At 53.2% G+C, this 13373-nt stretch overlaps 1 long non-coding RNA gene across 2 annotated transcripts; it reads right to left on the bottom strand.

Annotated features, from left to right (window-relative positions):
* Positions 1–1772: 1772 nt before the first annotated feature.
* LOC311531083 lies at positions 1773–12106 on the bottom strand. 2 transcript variants are annotated; one of them, XR_014714139.1, is made up of 4 exons: positions 11593–12106; positions 6046–6143; positions 2979–3380; positions 1773–2116 (listed from the first exon to the last, which is right to left on the bottom strand). It is a non-coding gene; the product is annotated as an uncharacterized lncRNA (long non-coding RNA). The 2 variants fall into 2 exon arrangements; XR_014714140.1 differs by having other exon boundaries at positions 6046–6140.
* Positions 12107–13373: the final 1267 nt, after the last annotated feature.

Raw genomic sequence — 13373 nt, 5'->3', positions numbered from 1 at the left:
ACTGCCAATATAACTGCCACGGCATGCATCTGATGAAGTGAGCTGTAGCTCACGAAAGCTTATGCTCTAATAAATTGGTTAGTCTCTAAGGTGCCACAAGTCCTCCTTTTCTTTTTGCCCAATAATTGTGTCAGGGGACACGGTGGGAACAGAAGAACAATGGCAGGAAGAGGTAATCACCCTTCCCCCACCCCCTTGTTTATTTCCTCTCAATGTTCCCATTTATTTCAGTTCCTCTCCAGGATTTCCTTTCCTTTGCCAAAGTGCTCCCTCTTTGTACAAGGGACTGGCACTGTTAAATAAGCCTGAACCAGCAGGAGAATAGTAATAGTGATAATAATAGTGTAATAGTGAACCAAAACCTTTCCCATGTAAAGACACAGACACTGCCTCAGTTTCCCTCTTCTTACTAGGCAGCTTAGCTCTGCAGTTCAACCATCCCTGTTACCCCCTTGCTGGAGGCCAGAGGAAAACAAAACAATAGCGACCTCTGACCCAGCCCCCTCCATGCCTGGCCACAGCCCTGTCTCCTGGATCTTCTCCCAGCTTTGTTAGGGGTTCAGCCCCTCAGCGCAGGGGTCTGAGCTCACCACATCCAGGTGGCTACTCAGGGATGTAAGGGAGCTCACATGCTCCCTCTGCCATGAGCTCCTGCCCTGGGTCCATCAGCTGCATCTCAGCTTCTCCCCACTTCACTCCCTTCAATGCCCAGGGAAACTGCCAACACCTGTTCCCTCCTCCAAGTACTGCAGAAACCCTCCCAGATCCAGCCTCCCTCTCAAGCCCTTTCCACCCCCCAGGCACTGAGGGATAGACCCAGAGCTCCTGTCTTGTCCTCTCCCAAAACCACATCCACCTAGTGAGCAACACAGGACATTCTTATATAAAGCTCCCTTCCCAGCATGCCTTGCAGTGAAGCCCATAGTTCCCATCAGCCCTGGGAACTACAAGTCCCAGGATTCACCTGTCCAGGGCAGACTTGGGCCTGGAAACCCTCTTAAAGGGCCAGCACGCCCTGCGAGGATTCTCCCACAAGCTGGATGGGGGAGTGGGAGGGAGGTGGTGAGAAAGCCGTCTGCGGGCTGCCGAGTCCCTGGTGGGGCCCCCACGCCCTTGGCAGCCCTGCCACACCTGCCCCCCTCCCCACCCCAGCTGAGATCTTCCCCATTCCTCTGGGTGTGGGGCAGCTGTGGGACTCCTCCCGGGGGCCATGATGGGGCCGGGTCGGCTCGAGGCAGGGTCAGACTGGAGGGTGCGGCTGGGGGGGACAGAATGAGAAGACGGGCGGGGGGCTATTGGGGTGCGGGGCGGATGAGAACAATGCTCCAAGGCTGCCCCAGCCTCTTCCCACCCCTCCCAATAACCCTTCCAAGCTCCCCCCTTTCCCCCCACGGCCAATCCGTCTCCCGGACTCCCTCCAACGCCACCCACCCCTTGACTCCCAGCACTATGCCACTTCCCACTGGCTGTCCCAAAACTTGTCCTGGCTACGCCTGGTTCACTCCAAGCCCCCCTGGTTTCGGAGGTGCGTGGGGGATGGGCTCCTTCCTCCCCCGACGCCTGCTGGGGGCAAACTGGTGAGAACTGAGACGTGTCACACACCCAGCAGCGGAGGGCTGGGTAATGATGGGAACAAAGCAACACACGGGGGTGTGGGCGAGTTGGGGGCCGGAGTGTGAAAGCTTGTTCTGGAATAGCCCAGGGGCTTTGACGTAGGTGTGATCACACTCAGATACACCCAGGTTTTGACATAGATGTTAATCAGACCCACACACATCAGGTTATTAGAATGAATAAAAGCCAATTTCTTGTGAGAACCGGTCACATTCGCTGGTGTGTGAAGTCCGTTTCTGATCGCTCTGAATTCTTCACGCTTGTGCCTCCCCTCAGCGAGGTGTGGAAATGTTCTTCCAGCCCACGTGTGATGTGACACTGATCCTGTGAATCCACCTCGGCCCATAGATCTTTTCCCTGACCGATTGTGTGAGCTCCATTTCCTCCGCCTGCGTCTGGGCTCTCTTCTGCTGAGACCAGAACGAAGGACGAAGGCGGCTAGGGCAAGACTTCTGCAGAGCCAGCCTAGGAGAGCTGGACAAGCGCTGGTGATTGGAGCGGGCTGGAAAATAGTGAGGAGTTTTTGTGTGGGAAATCTTGACGTTTCTTCCAAAACCTGGAAATCTTCAGCTGAACTGGGAAAGTTTTTAGCTAAACATTTGGGGGCGTTGATTAAAAATTGAAATTTTCCTCACAAAAAAAACATCACCATGTTGCTTAATCAAAAACGGAATTTTCCACCAGCAAACCCCTCTGACAGAACGACTGACCAGCTGTACTGGGGATGGGCCTAAGCTGTGTGAAGCCCCCTCAAGGGCAGCACGGCCCAGAGAAATGCCTCCCTAGTCGGACATGACTTCCACGGTCAGGTATGGGACACTCAGGCTTGGTCCACACCTAGAACTGTAGGGTTGGCATAGCGACACTGGTCTGGGTGTGAAAACCTCACCCCCAGTGTAGCTGCCTCTGTGTTGATGGACGAGCGTAGCTGTCGATGTAGCTACCATCACGCTGGGAGGTGGTCCTACCCCGAGGGGAAAACCCCTTTCCTCACAGCAGGCCGTGTGCGGAAAGGATATGCGGGCGTAGCTGTGGCCACCTGGCTATGCTGGGGGATTCACTGCCAGTGTAGTCTTCCCCGGGCTCAGTGTGGGAGTTCAAATAGAGAACTTCCCTCTGTTCCACTTCCTCATATAACCCATGCGGAAATAGCAAAATGCCCCAGGGGGCTTTGGGCTGGGACACTGACCTGAGAGAGGCCATGTGGCCAAGTGAGGATACGCAGGGAATTCCACCGCCCTGCGTTTCCCTACAGATGAAACCACCCTGCAATGTTTGCCAGGTGGTAATTACTAACAAAGTTCAGCAGAACTTCCCCATTGTGCCCCCACAAGGCCACATCATCCTAATTTCCACTGACTCACCTGCCCACTCTGTCTGATGAGGGTCCCTTGCCCCGGTGAGGACCTTGTCATAGGCTGTCTGTGTCATCAGTGCTCCCGGGGCTTTGATCCCAATTGTCTTGTTTCCTACTAGAGCCATCTGCTCTGTCTCCAAGTCTCTTCCTCGGTGCCTTGTAACACAGGCTCACCTGCTCCGATGTGTCCAATGTGGCTGGTGTGGCCTGATGTGCAGTTGAGTGTTGTTCTAGGGCTTTGTAAAGAGAGGCTGGATGGCCCAGTGGTTCAGGCCCTGGGCTGGCACTCAGGGGACCACGTGGAGTCAGTTCTCAGCTCTGACACAGATTCCGTGTGACATTGGGCAAGTCACTTAGCCTAGCAGGGTACAACGGGGCTCTGATCTCAGCTGGGGGCTGCTGAGTGTTCCTGCAATATCAATAATTACATAAATGGTCCCATTGACTTGGGAACTACTCATGTCAGGAAAGTTACTTATGTATGGGTGTTTGCAGGATCAGGGCCTTTGCTCACACACAGCACATGGTAGGTTTCTCAGTTAGACATTCAGTCCAATAAAGAAGCTTGTATGTAAGTTATGCAGTGAATGAGCCATCTATTGATCCCTGAATTGGTCACTCTACTCCACAATAGCTTGTAGGAACAGCAGACGAGCTACTGCAGTAAGACTATTGTGAATTAGCAAAAAGTTTTTCATAAATATCAAATATCTCATGAAGAGCAAGATCAGACTGGATAAGGTCAGTACAAAGAAACTCCTCACAATATGGGTTACTAAGAACGAATGGGAAGCGTTCAAGAGAATCCAAAAGGTTTGGTTTCTGCAGAAGTAAAACTGAGTAACAGTAAAACCAAGAGGGAAATAGCAGTGGTGTTCTGTGGTGGTGAGGAAAGACTAAGTAAATGGGAAGTGAAATCAGCTATAAAAATAACCTATAACAAGTGGGGAAAAGGGGAAGTTGACAGAAAGGAATATAAATGAGAAGTTAGGAATTGTAGAAAATTGATAAGATAAGCAAAAAGATACAGGGAGAAGTCTATGGCCAGTGGAGTTAAAGACAACATTGAGTTTTTAGAGGGGTAGCCGTGTTAGTCTGTATCAGCAAAAAGAACGAGGAGTCCTTGTGGCACCTTAGAGACTAATAAATTTATTGGGGTGGGGAAGGGGCGGGGGCCATGGGGAAGAGGCGGATCAGGGGCTGGAGCAGCACCCAGCTGCCCAGGGCACCTGGAAATTTGGTGCCCCAAATTTCCTGGTGCCCTACGCAGCTGCGTACTTTGCGTATGGGTAGGGACGGCCCCGCCGATATGGTATGTAGAGGATGTCAATCGCTATTTATACTGAGCCATTGTGCATTCTTTATTTGATCTCCACCCACAGTGAGTTGGCTGAAATGATCTCTGCCAGTTTCCAACCCAGTCCACCCGTTGACTGAGTGAGGTGGAATGTAGGAGGACAATGGAGAGTTAGGGAGTGAGGTATGATTAATGTCTGAGTTTCAAGGGGCAAAGCATGCAGTTAAATGGTGATTTCTATCGGTTTATGTACTTGTCTGCGTTCCACTTCAATAACCTTAGAGACAAATTTTCTAAAGTGCTCTCCGTTGGTCTAACTGGTCTCATTGAAGCCAGGGTGGAGAGCGTTTGAAAATCCCACCTTTGATCTTTAGTTAATAATGCTTTTCATGTGGTCAATAAGTGATCCCACTAGTGATCCCACTAGTTCTGAGAAAATACCCACCTGCAGCTTTTAAATGTTCAGGGCCGAAGGGACACTGTCAATATTAACTCAGCTCCAAGGGGAAGCTTTGGAAAACAAGAAGCTCTTTTCTTACGCCCAACGGCAACGTTTCCACAATAGAAACCAAATAAAAAGATGTTATGTGTAAACAGCTGTGTTTGAAATGGAAACAACGCGGAGCTAAGAACCTGACAGCAGCACGTAGATACAAAACTAAAAAAACCTGCACCAAAACAAAACACTCTACACAAAACATTCTTCTCTTGTGAAGACAATGAGAGAGACAGACACGGAACAGGTGTAAGTCACATTGCTCAATGTGACTGGAAGGTGCTCAGATACAAGAGAAGGCGCCATCAAGCCCCTTTATGTGGCAAAGATAGCCGCAGACAATGGAGGCATCTGCCCAAGGACTAGGCTGCCTGGCAGGTCACAGCTGCGCCATGTGGGCTGAGGTCCCTGGATACAAACACTGGCTCTAGCTTGTGTGTGTTTTGAGCCAGGAGCAGCAGTTGTGAGTGTGATCTGAAAGGGCGCAGAGAGACAGGGCTCCTTGGGCACAGAGCTCGCTGCAGGGGGAGACTTGGGAATTTTTGAGCAAGGAAACTGCCCGCCACTGTTTGTTGCTACTGTGGTCTGGGAAACAGGACTTTAGGCACAGTTTTTGTCTTCTAATAGAAGCAACTCTCTGGGGTCCTGATTGGCTAGTAGCTTGGACCAAAGAACGAAGAATGATAACCTGTGACAGAGCCAGGAACTGAACCCAGGTCATCGAGTTTTCAGCTAATGCCTTAACCAAAGACCACGTTTAAACCACTAGATGCTAACGAAGATCAATGCTGATGAACCAGAAAAGCCAACTATTGAGCACAAACAGTGGGGGAACATAGATATTTGGAAAAAGAAAAGGAGGACTTGTGGCACCTTAGAGACTAACCAATTTATTAGAGCATAAGCTTCCGTGAGCTACAGCTCACTTCCTCAGATGCATATCGTATGCATCTGAGGAAGTGAGCTGTAGCTCACGAAAGCTTATGCTCTAATAAATTGGTTAGTCTCTAAGGTGCCACAAGTCCTCCTTTTCTTTTTGCGAATACAGACTAACACGGCTGCTACTCTGAAACCATAGATATTTGGAACGTTGCCTCAGGAAGGGTCTAAAGCACAGAATTGCTCACCTGTCCAAAGTGACATATGTTCGTGACTGCCGACAGAAACGTAACATAGAAGTGGTGAGATTCTTTTGTTATCGGTTAACACGTTGCCCATGGACTTCCCAGAAAAAAAGAAGTAAACAAAAATGTATAGAGAACAAAAACCAGATATACTTGCCTAATTCCCCATTTGGTGCTCACATTCATCATCATATGACTATATGGAGCCATAAAGTTCCCCACCCTGATGGTCAACAACCAGCTACATTCAGACTGCTGGGCAGAGAAAAAAAAGTATATAAAATATTGTACCTCTTTAATTGTATCCCCCATACACACTTGGTTCTTACTTCTTGTCACAGAGTCCCCGGGCGATGCTCTGGAACTGCTCCCTACAAAGCCAGGCAGGACTCTGGGGAAGTCTTCTTTCTGTGAGCAGACTGTCTCCAGGACACACAGCTCACGCAACTTCCACCTTCCTGGGTCTGACCTTGGAGCATTCAGCATCCTCTGCCCCTCCATGCGCTTCCCACAGTGAGTCTGGCCAAGCCAGAGAGTCCTGCCCCACAACTCCGCCGTCAGACGTGACTCTCAGCCAGCCAGTAAAACAGAAAGTTTATTAGATGACAGGAACATGGTCTAAACCAGAACTTGTGGGTGCAGAGAACAGGACCCCTCAGCTGGGTCCATTTTGGGGGGCAGTGAGCCAGACAATCACGTCTGCACTTCACTCCATGTCCCCAGCCAGCCCCAAACTGAAACTCTCTCCAGCCCCTCCTCCTCTGGGCTTTGTCTCTTTCCCGGGCCAGGAGGGCACCTGATTCCTTTGTTCTCCAACCCTTTAGCTCTCGCCTTGCAGGGGGGAAGGGCCAGGCCATCAGTTGCCAGGAAACAGGGTGTCGGCCATTCTCTGTGTCCAGACCCCTGCACACACCTGCCCTCTAGGGCTCTGCAACGACCATACACCCTTATCCCACCACCTAGATACCTAAGAACTGCATAGGAGAAACTGAGGCACCCCCACAATATTCAGAGGAAACATTAAGAACAGTCCCGCTTCGTCACACTTGTCATCTCTCAGTGTAAGTTTTCCATGTCTTCCTAGTGTTTGTACAGTGTCTAACACAGTGGGGTTCCAATCCCCACAAATACCAGCATCATTCAGGTATTTGATAATGTCTGTAGAAGTAGCATATGTGTGTTTATGCATGTGCGTGCATGCGTGTGTGTGGATTGGTATTTATATTGAATAGTTGAGTGTGTAGAGCATATAAATTTGACTTTACTGTACAGACTGCAGAAGTGATAAGTCTGTGGTATGTGCGGTGGGTATACAGGACTGTAAAGTTGTTAGCAGTTAGGACTAGTTGAACATTTTCTACTGAAACTATTTTTTGATGGAAAATTGGGATTTCCATTAAATTAAATTTCACGCAAAAAAGGGTATGTTTCTCGTGGAAAATTTAGACTTTTTGTTGAAAAGCTGAACACCCAAAAATGGAAAGGTTTTGAGTTTTGGCTGAAACCCCAAATATTTTAGTTTGAAATTCTGCTGCAGTGCATCATGGGAGCTGTAGTTCATCTGCTTCATGTCCCTATATGGGCAAGGCTCACCAGACAGACTTCATCTCTTGTGATGCACTGCAGCCATGGGTCTTCCATGATGCACTGAGGCAACTCCCCAAGAGGGGAGACCATGGTGCATCTTGGGAGATGTAGTTCAGTCAGAGAGCCCGGACTACAGAGGAGAATGGGATCATTATTATTTGTATTATCATAGCACCTAGGAATCCTAGTCATGGACCAGGACCCCATTGTGCTAGGCGCTGTACAAACAGAACAAAATGACAGTCTTTGCCCCAAAGAACTTACGATCTTATTACATGATGGTTACAGGAACTTTAAGTATCTGAAAGAAAACATGCAGTGAGAGACAGTCCCCGCCCCAGCTGAGATCAGGGCCCCATTGTGTTGGGCGCTGCACAGACACACAGTGAGAGATAGTCCCTGCCCCACAGAGCTCACAATCTACATACGCAAGACACACATGGTGGGGGAAGAAAGAATAGTGCTGCCTTTGTATTGTACAGATGGGAAACAGAAGCACAGAGCGTTCAAGAATTTGGCCATGTTAGAATAATCCTAGGATTAAATGTAACATGAACAAAGCCCGGTGCCCTTGCCCATGGTACAATCATATTAGTTAATAGCTCTAGTGTAAAACACACCTTAACATATCAGGAACCAAAACTGGATTTCTTGATCGTAGTGCACGACCTTAGCCACACAACCATCCTGAGTGATAAGAATCAGGCTTTGTCATTTTTCTCATTGTATATTGAAATACAACAGTAAATAAAATGAAATGAAAACCCAGCTTCTGTCTGAAATGTTTAAAAATCTGCTACTGTTACATGTAGTGTCTGTGCTTCCTGAAAAATAAAAATTAGAAGCAATTGTTGTATCTACATTTTCAGTTTATATCGATTCTTTCTTTCATTCATTTCACTCCTCACACCATGAACCCTTATCCTGCAAACCTTTAAAAACACACCGGACTTTGCTCACATGGATTCAGTGTGACTGCTCATGTGTTTCAGGTTAACTAGGCATTGTTGGCCAGCACTCATGATTTTATCATAAGTGTTGTGGTACTTGGAGGCAACTGGTGCCAGGGTGTGTGTGCTGGGTGGGGGGCGGAGAGGGGTAGGGGGCAGAGTGGAGGGCACCCGGGGGCACCCAGCTTTAGCAATTAAAATTTGAGGGAGGCCCAGGGGAGGGTCAATGATCCCATCTAGAGGATCACATGACCCCCCCACCTCCCCCTCCCATGAGGCAGCAGGATGGGAAGGTGATGGGGGTAGCATGTGTCACCAAGGGCATGATGGGAAGGGGACGGGGGCTGCACAGGGGTCACTGGAGGCAGGAGGGAAAGAGGTCACAGGGCTGCAGGATTTGCGATACCAGAGATAATTAGGGTGACCAGATATCCTGATTTTATAGGGACAGTCCCAATATTTGGAGTTTTTTCTTATATAAGCCCCTGTTACTCCCTACTTCCTGTCTGAATTTTCACATTTGCTATCTGGTTACCCTAGGGATAAGACATCTGCCAGCTCGCTTTTCCCCCGGCTGTGCTGACTTTGCAAGGCAAAGGAGAGACAAGTGTCAGTGAAAGGAAATTTTGAGCAGTAAATTCCTCTGGTCTCTCCCATAAACACCCCAGCCCGCACCACGCACAGGGAAGATCGCTGAGCATGCAGGGGCTGGCTTTAGAGTCAGAGTTCATTGCTGTGTAAGCGATTTCTCTATTGCTGAGGCTGCTTCAGCTATGTGGCTTTTGCCTCTGGGAGCCTGTTGTGGGCTGGGGGTGCTGTGGGGGAGGGTCAGGGGTCTGAGCGTGACACTGTTTGAGCAGCTCCCTCTCCAGGGAGCAAACTGCGGCATTTCCCCCTGTTCCCAGCAGGGGTCAACATGGAGCTGCATGGCCCCATGGCGGAGCCGGGAGAGGGACCATTACCCTGAGGTAAAATTACCCTGATCCTCCATATGGGGCTCTCTCTGTGGGTTAGTGCAGTGGTGAGAGCCTGCGCCCACCTCCTCCCTTCCCACTTTGGGGGTGGGTCACGTGTTCCTTGTCCTGCCCCCCATCTCTGCAGCAAGACATAAGTGTCCACCAGCAGCTTAATCCTGTGCCCTAGGGTGACCAGATATCCCGATTTTATAGGGACAGTCCTGATTTTTGGGTCTTTTTCTTATATAGGCTCCTATTACCCCCCACCCCCATCCCAATTTTTCAGATTTGCTGTCTGGTCACCCTACTGTGCCCCCTTCCCTGATCCTGCCAGTCTCAGGCAGCCAGGGAGCAGCCCCTCTGCCCCATGGTGCCACTCACTGGGGTTACTGCTCCTGCCACCAGGGGGAGCCCTAGGGGAGCGTTGCATGTCACGGAGAGGGCAGAGCTCATTGTGATGTGGGTGGGAAACAAGAGCTTCAGCGGTGGGACCAAAAGCGCCCAGAGAATTCCTGGCCCTTCCCCTCTGAGTGGGGATTTCAATGGTCCCTTAATGCCTGATGCCCTTTGTTCTTCCTTTCCATAGCAACCTTTGCTAGCCCTGCAGATTGCTAATCTATGTTCCAGTTTGAACTGGCCAGCAGACAAAGGCATTCATTATGTAACCAGCGTTTGAGTTTGTTGCCAACACAAACTCCGAAGGAACCTGTCTGTCCTCATTTCAGTTGCCAGTAAACAGGATTACAAACTTTCCGGGTATTATACAAGTCAGAACAGATCTCGTTAGGCGAGATCATTCAGAACTCTTATCTTTGGAATGTGAGCACCGCTGGTTTCCCTTTCCCATCGCCGTGCAAGAGTCCAGGGAACAGTCAGTAAAAGTGAAAGGCAGGGCATTTAAAATGGGGCTTTTTCAACAACTTGGGGCAACTGGCCTGTCGAACTCCCAGCCACACGAGCTCATCATAGCCAAGGGCTTTACGGCCTTCAGACAGGGCACTGGACATTTATCTGCAGAATGGGGAGATCCTGAGGTACACAGTCACTACAATGCAAACAGGTTTGGGAGGGATCTACCCATCCTGCTTCAGGGCATGAGCAGAGGTGTACTGGGGGAGGGGTTGTGTCCCTCCGTGGCCCCCTCTCTCCCTCCTTTCCTGTCCAATATCCTGGGTGATCCTTCTCCTGCCCCCGTTCATGCAGCAGGACCTTGATGGCTTGTGGGGGCTAAATCCTGCACCCCCACCCCTGGAGCAAGGCAGCAAGCCCATAGCAGCACTTGCCGGGCTCTCTGCTCCTGGTGCTCTGGGGGGCACCCTGGGTGCCATCAGCAGGGAGTGGGGTTAACCTGTGTCAGCCCGCGCCCTCTTTCGTCACAGGTCCCCCCTCCTGGGTAGTTAATGGCCCCTCCCCACATGGCAAGGTTAGGAATGCACAATAGGCCGCACTGGGGTCTCTCTCCAACAGGGGGGTCTCCCTCAGCTTGGCTTGTCCCTTGAGGCTGTCCCTGAGCCTGTGTGCTGAAGGGGCAGACGCTCTATCCTGGCCTCTGGCTGAGCTCAAGGGCTGCAGCGGGGAGGCAGGATGGCCCAGTGGTTAGGGCACCCGTCTAAACCCTTCTGCTAGGAGTTAGAGACATGGGTTTAATATCTGACTCTGCTACCGACTCCCTGGGTGTCCTTGATCAAGTCACTCAGCCTCTTTGTGTCTCCGGTCCCCATGTGCCAAAGGGGGGTGGCTGCATTTCCCTCCCTGGCAGGGCACAGTGAGGGTGACGTGTTGACTGCGAGGTGGCCCTGGGCACCACGTTAGCTAGAGCCCCTGTCTGCTTTAGCCTAGGGAGCCTCAGCTCAGCAGGGCTCATTGGGAGCCTTGGGACACCCAGTGCAAGTGAGGAAAAGGGGAAGGTGCCCCATAGGACCCGTCCCCACTGTGAACCCTTATTGCAGGAGGCTCTGGGCTCTGCAAGCCTGAGCAGAGAGGTCCTTGGGGCAGGGCCCAGATGTTTGTACAGCACCTGGCATGCTGGGGGGCTGGCCCACGACTGGGGCTCCTAGGTGCTCTGGGGACACCCAGAAATAGTAACACAGCGGGGCTGTAACTGAGCCTGTCCGTCTGGTTCCCGCCTCCCTTGACCGACTCCCTGCTCTCTGGAGGGATGTGATGTTTGCAGCCCCGACACAGCCAAGCTCATCTGTCTCCAGTGATTACCTTAGTTTTCTGCTCGAAGCCGTGAACTCTGGATGCACCCGCCTGTTTTTCCCGGCAGATTTTATCCCCAGCTGTTTATGTTATTTCTACTCGGCGCCGCACAGAATTCTAGGTCACCGGCTCAGAGGGGCCCCGTGGGCGGCTCCCCGCCGGCAGTAGCGGGGCAATGTTATTGCCCGAGTGGGTGGGGGAGGTTCTGTGGCAGGGGAGACGCAGGGCGTCAGAGCAGAGGTGCTCCTGGGGGGGTCCCTTCCGGCCTGGCGGCCGGTGGCGAAGAATCGGGGCTGCGCACCGCTGGGGTGAGGGTGGCCTGGCTCTGCTGAGGAGCGCGCTCAATGGAAGAGGAGGGCCCCGTGGATTCTGTTTGCCCGGAGCCGTGTGTGGCGCCCAGACCCCCCACCCCCCCGCACACACTCACACAGCAGATTCAGATCACACCAGGCGAAGCTCGGCTCTGTGGGTGGCCTGGGAAAGGGGCAGGGGGGCTGCAGGAGGAAGCAAAGAGCAGGGGAAAGAAGAACCGGGTCTCCCAGCATTGGGGGCTGAGGTGACAGTGGGGGAAGGAAATGCAGAAACAGGGTCAGGGGTTTGGACTAAAGGAATTAGCAGAGGGTGGGAAAGGGGGCAGGGCTCGGGGGGGGGGCAGGGAGGAGGCAGCTGCAGATGGATGCAAAGGAGATGAGAAGGGGGCAGTGTGGGGGCAGGGCTGGGGGGGTGCAGATGGAGGTGGATGCACGGGGTGTAGGAATGGGGGGCAGGGCGGGGGGAGGGGCGGTTGGGGGCAGGGCTGGGGGGTGCAGATGGAGGTGGATGCACAGGGTGTAGGCAGGGGGGGCAGGGCAGGGGGAGGGGCGGTTGAGGGCAGGGCTGGGGGGTGCAGATGGAGGTGGATGCACGGGGTGTAGGAATGGGGGGCAGGGTGGGGGGAGGGGCGGTTGGGGGCAGGGCTGGGGGGTGCAGATGGAGGTGGATGCACAGGGTGTAGGAATGGGGGGCAGGGCGGGGGGAGGGGCAGTTGGGGGCAGGGCTGGGGGGTGCAGATGGAGGTGGATGCACGGGGTGTAGGAATGGGGGGCAGGGCGGGGGGAGGGGCGGTTGGGGGCAGGGCTGGGGGGGTGCAGATGGAGGTGGATGCACAGGGTGTAGGAAGGGGGGGCAGGGCGGGGGGAGGGGCGGTTGGGGGCAGGGCTGGGGGGGTGCAGATGGAGGTGGATGCACAGGGTGTAGGAAGGGGGGGCAGGGCGGGGGGAGGGGCGGCTGGGGGCAGGGCTGGGGGGTGCAGATGGAGGTGGATGCACAGGGTGTAGGAAGGGGGGGCAGGGCCGGGGGAGGGGCGGTTGGGGGCAGGGCTGGGGGGTGCAGATGGAGGTGGATGCACGGGGTGTAGGAATGGGGGGCAGGGCGGGGGGAGGGGCGGTTGGGGGCAGGGCTGGGGGGTGCAGATGGAGGTGGATGCACAGGGTGTAGGCATGGGGGGGCAGGGCGGGGGGAGGGGCAGTAGGGGGCAGGGCTGGGGGGTGCAGATGGAGGTGGATGCACAGGGTGTAGGAAGGGGGGGCAGGGCCGGGGGAGGGGCGGTTGGGGGCAGGGCTGGGGGGTGCAGATGGAGGTGGATGCACAGGGTGTAGGAATGGGGGTCAGGGCCGGGGGAGGGGCGGTTGGGGGCAGGGCTGGGGGGGTGCAGATGGAGGTGGATGCACAGGGTGTAGGAATGGGGGGCAGGGCGGGGGGAGGGGCAGCTGGGGGCAGGGCTGGGGGGGCAGATGGAGGTGGATGCACGG

This window comes from Lepidochelys olivacea, assembly GCF_965140295.1.
Source record: "Lepidochelys olivacea isolate rLepOli2 genome assembly, chromosome: 14".
In the NCBI taxonomy this organism is placed as follows: Eukaryota; Metazoa; Chordata; order Testudines; family Cheloniidae; genus Lepidochelys; species Lepidochelys olivacea.
This window is presented reverse-complemented; position numbering and strand designations above follow the sequence as displayed.